The sequence below is a fragment of the Sturnira hondurensis genome, unplaced genomic scaffold (genome assembly GCF_014824575.4).
Source record: "Sturnira hondurensis isolate 20B ecotype Veracruz unplaced genomic scaffold, ASM1482457v3 Scaffold0015509, whole genome shotgun sequence".
Taxonomy (NCBI): domain Eukaryota; kingdom Metazoa; phylum Chordata; class Mammalia; order Chiroptera; family Phyllostomidae; genus Sturnira; species Sturnira hondurensis.
Window position 1 is genome coordinate 4,017,593 of NW_028088140.1, and position 6,163 is coordinate 4,023,755.

Consider the following 6,163-nt stretch of genomic DNA (forward strand, 5'->3'; position numbering starts at 1 on the left):
TATTTTTTGCATTTATGAAAACTAAGATCATTTAAAATTGTGGACTATCATATAAACTAAAGAGTCGATAGGAAACAGTGGGAGTTGAATGGTTTTATGAAATCTCATCTAGACTAGTCATACCAGTCATTCCATCAACTTCCCTGTTGTGTGTTTGGGAAATAGTTCTTTGTTAACAACAGTTGGGAGTTTTCTTCTACCCCCTCTCATGACATGGAGTATTTTAAAATATATACATTAATGTTTTAGAAATAATCTTTTTTCTTTTCCAATCTTCTCTGGTCTTCCTCATCATCCTCTCACATTCAGAGACTTGCTTTTTAGACAGATTGATTGACAACTATCTATCCACATTCATTCATTCTAAATAGTTCCCTTCCGGGCTATCTGAGTATAAAAGGTGTTCATTAGTCCCTCAGAACTTACCTGTAAAGACAAATCTGCCAAGAAGATATTTCCATGTACAGCAAGAGTCGAAAATTACATTCTTTCAGGGTGTATTTTTCTATTCCTGGGCATGTCAAGAAGAAAGAAAAAAGCTTTCTAATCAAATAAGATAACAAAACAATAAAAAAAGAAAGATATTTTCTTTGATTACAGGAATAAAAATTTCCAAATTGCACCAAAAGTTGACTGTGTTTTAAAAATGTTTGGGGATTCTCTCCTTCATTTGTCCATCACAAATATCACAATTTTGAAAAGGGATTGTGTCCTGACATTCACCCTGCTTAGGTCACTCCTTCTGCCTTCAAGTGTCTGTTCCTCCCCTGACTTTGATTTTTCACTCCTTCAATGGCAATTATGACTCAAGGCTAAGCCTGGAAATCTCATCCTCTGGGAACGTCTCCTGACTTGCTTCGCTGGAACACAGGCACATTCCCTCTGTTCCCTTGGCACCTTGTTCTACTTGCTGGGCAGTGACGGCAGGCGCCATCCCAGCTGTTTGAGCCTCTGTTTCATGTCCTTTGCAGTGAAGCTTTGAACCTCTTCCCATCAAGCGTCTAATTCCCCATCCCTCGAGTCTGTATTCACCTTGTGACTTGCTCTGGCCAATAGAATTCAGAAGAGTTTTGGTTTGCCAGTTCCAAGCTGGTACTCAGAAAGATTGCATTACTTGAGATCAAGGACTTGTGAGATCCTGACTAAAAAAAAATACTAAATAATTTCTTAGTTTATCCAAGAGCGCTCCAGCACCTACTCTCATCATGGTCCATTAAAAAGATGAGAAGCTACAGATTGAGACATTCCTACACTGAAGAATTTTACTGACATAGATCAGTACACTGTATCCTGAGTCAAGTGTCTTCAGACAGTGTCTTTGAGACCAAATAATTATCAAGTCTGGCCCCGAGAAGGGGATATTATCAAATATATGTGGCTTGCAGAAGGCCAGACCAATGCAAACAAACTGTTTACATATATATCCTGTGGGATTCTTTCAATCTTAAAAAAAAAACCTTCTTAATTGTTTTTTGACCACTGTCAGTGTTCATTACTTAACAGAAAAGATTATTGGGGAGCTTGGATCACTCTGAAGTGTTTGACTATTTAGTGACATAACCATTCTTTGCAGAACTTTGAAAGAACACAAGTAGCAACACCTCGAGGTGCCTGCTGCGCTGGAATCGAAGGCTTGAGATTGTCTCTTGATGACTGATTGCTGTTCTGCCAAACCTCTGGGAAAACCAGGCGTATAGTGTCCCACCAAGGAGAAATCACTCCATCTGAAAAAAAATCAGTCATCACTAGCATGTTTGGATCCCTAAATCACAGGGTATGAACGGCTTTCTTTGGGTTTTGTGGCCCCTATAGAAGATTTCACTGACCCCTCAGTTATCAAAGCTGGGCTGTTCAGTTCAAAGAAGGAAAAAGGCAAAGTAGAACACTTCTCTGCTAGCTGCCCTACTTCTCTGCTAGCTGCCCTGCAGCCCCTGCCTTGTGCTTCATAGACTCTATGATGCCTGTCAGATGCTAACTTTCAGTCCAAGGAAGAGTGTGGGCATCCTAATAGCTCTCACCATTTGGGACTTTTCTTAATGTCAGACATACTCTCCTCCTCTCATGTTAATCGTCCTGGCCTAAAAACTTTTTATCACAAAAAATTATGTGAAGTACCTTTTGAATTGTAGCATAATAATCACATGCACATATACATAGCAGTGCTCAGATTCCAGATGACAGGAGCCTATGTAATTCCAGCAGGTGACACAGAAATTCAGGTGCACCTTCCTGCAGACATCATACTCAGGGGAATAAAATTATTCCCAGGGAAGAAGTCAGGAAAATCTAAGACTCCAAAGAGACAGAATATATTTCTGAAAGTGAAAAGTGCCTGTAGTTCTGAAAGCAAAAGCCTGAGATGTCTCCCTCCATACCTATGGAGGTAAACATCACCTACACTGCATTAGATCACTTTATACCCTCTCAGTATATATGTTAAGAAATGTGTTGGTAGCCTGAAACAGATATTAGAAATATGAGCTGTCTACCAAGGAAGAAACTTAATTCTCCCCCATATAAAACCATTCCAAGATGTAAAGTCCAGGGCTGCTAAGTTATTTCTGCAGAGTCTTCCCTATCTTTCTGCTTCACCATCTTATGAATGTGGCTTCTATCCCCAAGGTTACCTCCTGTCCGATATGGCTACGGGATGCCCAGACATGGCACCTATAGTCCAACATGGAAAGAAAAAAAGACAGAAAGGAATACCAGATTTTTCTTAGTAGCATGAAATTTTTTAAAGGAACTTTCCTGAAAATCCTTACCAAAACTTCAGCCTAATACTGCTGGCCAGAATGTACCGACATATCTATGTTTGGCTGAAAGGGAAGCTAAGAAATGTAGTCTGTTAGCTGGGCACATTATTGACTTAAATTAGTTTGGGGCTCAGAAATAAGGAAAGAATGGAAATTTGGAGAACAACCAGCCAATTCTGCTAGGGATATGAGAGAGAGAGGTATCACAATGAGCTGAAAATGAACTGATCAAAATAATAATGGAAGAGGCTAGAAGGGTCAGGTTAGGCACCAAAGTCCTCTAATTTCCGATGATGATTGGAACAATTCAGAAGTCATTAGTGGAATACTTTATTTAGAAGTTCAAGATGGCCCTGGCTGGTGTTGCTCAGTGGATTGAACACGGGCCTGTGAAGCAAGGGGTTGCCGGTTCGATTCCCAGTCAGGGCACACGCCTGGGTTGCAGGCCAGGTCCCCAGTGGAGGACACATGAGACGCAACCATACATTGATGTTTCTCTCCCTCTCTTTCTCCTTTCCATCCCCTCTCTCTAAAAATAAATAAATAAAATATTTTTTTAAAAAAAGAAGAAGTTCAAGATGTTTTCCAGCCAGCACTGCGCCATGGGTGTCTCTTGGGACAACTGGCACAAATGCTATAAGGCCAGGAGCCAGAGAAAGCCCCACCACAAGAAGTGAAAATGTGAGCTGGGACACCCCTCGGCCAATCCTGGGTTTGGGCCCTGCCACACACACACACAGTCTGTGTATGAGGGGGCAGTGAGAAGTACTGAGCCTTGAAGCTGAACATGGGCAACTTCTCTGGAGACTCACAGTGCTGTCTGTGCAAAGCAGGGATTATTGATGTTGCTACAATGCATCGAACAACAAACTGGTTTGCACCAAGACCCTTGCAAAGAACTGCATGGTACTTACTGACAGTACACCCTATCCATAGAAGTGCGAGTCCCACCATGCACTGCCTCTGAGCCACAGGAAGGGATCAAGCTAATTCCTGAGGAAAATTTAAGCAAAAAATGGTCGAACAAAATTCAGAAGAAATATAAGGAAAGGAAAAATAATGCCCAAATTAGCAGTGTTCTAGAGGAGCGGTTCCAGCAGACAAGCTTCTTCACGCACCCGCCAGGACCAGGCCTCTGTGGCCGTGCACATGGGTACACCCTGGAGGGCAGGGAGCGGGGGTTCCACCTCAGGAAGATCAAGGCCCAGAAAGGCAAATAAATTCTCCTCTTTCCTGTCTTACAATGTGAAATAAAGATGTTTATTGCTGAGAAAATATTTAAAAAGTTTAAAATTTAGGACAAGAAAAGTAAAAATGAAACTGTGAATACTACTTCCTGATTTTGGTAATCTTTCTAGGAAGAGAGATTAAGGTAAATATATGTCAATATTTTGTACCCAAATTGCAGAAACTTTCAACCAACTCCAAACAGGAGTTCTATGCCTCCACAGCCAGTTGGAGAGTTTATTCTCAGACTCTTTACCTGGCCTGGAACGTGTTCACTGCAAAGAAGAGACAGGAGTGCACTATCTCTAATCCTTGGAACCAGAGAGTCGGGAACTTGCAATGACAAAACGTCACTTGTTAAAAGCAGATTCTACCAGACATGTAGACATTTCCTTCTTGGCACCTGTCTCTCCTAGAATATCCCCATAATGACACCAAAAATAACACTGCTAGCTTTTCTTCTTAGTTTTACTACTAGAGAGGAGCCTGGTTCATTCTTGATCTCCGTTTCAAAGTGGGTGACAGAGGAATAATCTGTGGGCATCTTTTCCAGTGTTCACTTGGCTTTAAAAATGTGTTCTTAAAACTGAACTTTCCAGGCTCTGACACTGCAGATGACAATGGGCAATGCTGTGATGTCAGGGCAAAGTGTCATGTCCTACCAGGAGAGAACAGAGTATTCCTCTCCACCGGGAACTTCTTGGTCAGCGAAAAAGAACCGCTGGAGGGAACCCTGCCCCCTTCTAGAATGTAATGGGAGAGTCAAGGTGAAGGAGGAAAATAAATCAGATCAAGTTAAGGAACTTCACTAGAGTGGGGGGGGGGGCAGATTTTCATGTCCAGGATGGTTTATAAGGAAAACTATTCTCATTAAGAGAGTTGAACAGGAATATACACAGCTTTCAAGGGAGAGCACAGGGGCCTTGGACTGTAGGGCACCAAGTAATTGTCAACCTGAGTAAAGTAGGGAGATGGGGTGTGGTGTGTAAAGAGGTGTCACGCGCCTGCCTGTGGGCCAGATTTCAAACCCCACTGTAGGAGCTCCGATCTGCAAGACAGAGCAGTGGAAACTGAGACCAAAGGAATCAAGAAAACCAGCTCTGGGAGAGGGCTTTCTGCCACAGCAATAATAGGTCTGGAGAAATAAGCAATGGATGAAAGGGGGCTCCCTGACGGTCCTGGCAACCTCAAACAGGCCCGTCTAGCTTGGCAACTGCACGAGGTGTTCTGGGTATAAAAATTCCTAACTGAGCAGGTCATAATGGGAAGTCAAGTCCTAAGGCCTGGATGATAGATTAATCTTCACCTTCCATTGTCTTTGTGCATCGAGGGTAACACACTTAAATGTCACGGTGATCTTTCCTCCAGCCCTGTGGAGATAAACACCTTGTTAGTGGGGTGGAACAACCCCAGCATTCCTAGTTGTTATCTTTTATCTGTATGCATCTATAAACCATGTATGTTATGTATTAACTACCCTGCACCTACCAGTGTGAAAGGAATGTGTATCTTTTCATTTTATTGTGTATATAATCTAGAGATTTTTTTTGCTCTACTTTCTCTTCTCCTTTATTCTACCACCAATGGATTTCATGTAATCTTCCTTACATTTTCTCCTTTGAAACTAATGCATAAAATAAACTGCAAAACTACTATTCCTGAGATCATTTTCTTAATCCTTTGACATATTGCTTCTGGGTCTGGCCTTTAACCCTTGGCCCAAATAAGCTCTTAAAGCATTTCTTTGGATTTGGAATTTCTTTCTTTGACAGTAACTATTCTCAAACAGAGGAGTTCAGTTTCCCTCATCTGACTCTTGGAGAACTTGTGGGGAAACACCACTCACACTAGCTTACGTATCTTTGGGTGGGAAGATATTGTCCTGGAGAAACCAACTGAAAACCCTTCCTACTTTCTCTGAAAGCCAAATATCCAGAAAACTACATGTTATTTTGCAGGGGTGTAATTTTTCCAGGACACATGGAGGAATAGTATTTTGAGATACCTTCCAATATCTGTTTATTTCTTTCCTAGTCATTCATTTTTATGTTCCTCTTTCCTTTTCAATGTGGAGTTGCACCCAGTGCATCTCGAGAAAAATGTGACCAGGGAGAATGCAGAGAAAGAGAGAGAGAAAGGTGCTTTTCTAACGTAAAGATGCCTAGCCTTTTTTTCTCTCT

At 41.7% G+C, this 6,163-nt stretch overlaps 1 pseudogene; it reads left to right on the top strand.

The window, feature by feature from the left end:
* The first annotated feature begins 3,358 nt into the window (after positions 1-3,358).
* LOC119000028 (40S ribosomal protein S8-like) lies at positions 3,359-3,976 on the top strand (annotated as a pseudogene).
* The last annotated feature ends 2,187 nt before the right edge of the window (positions 3,977-6,163 follow it).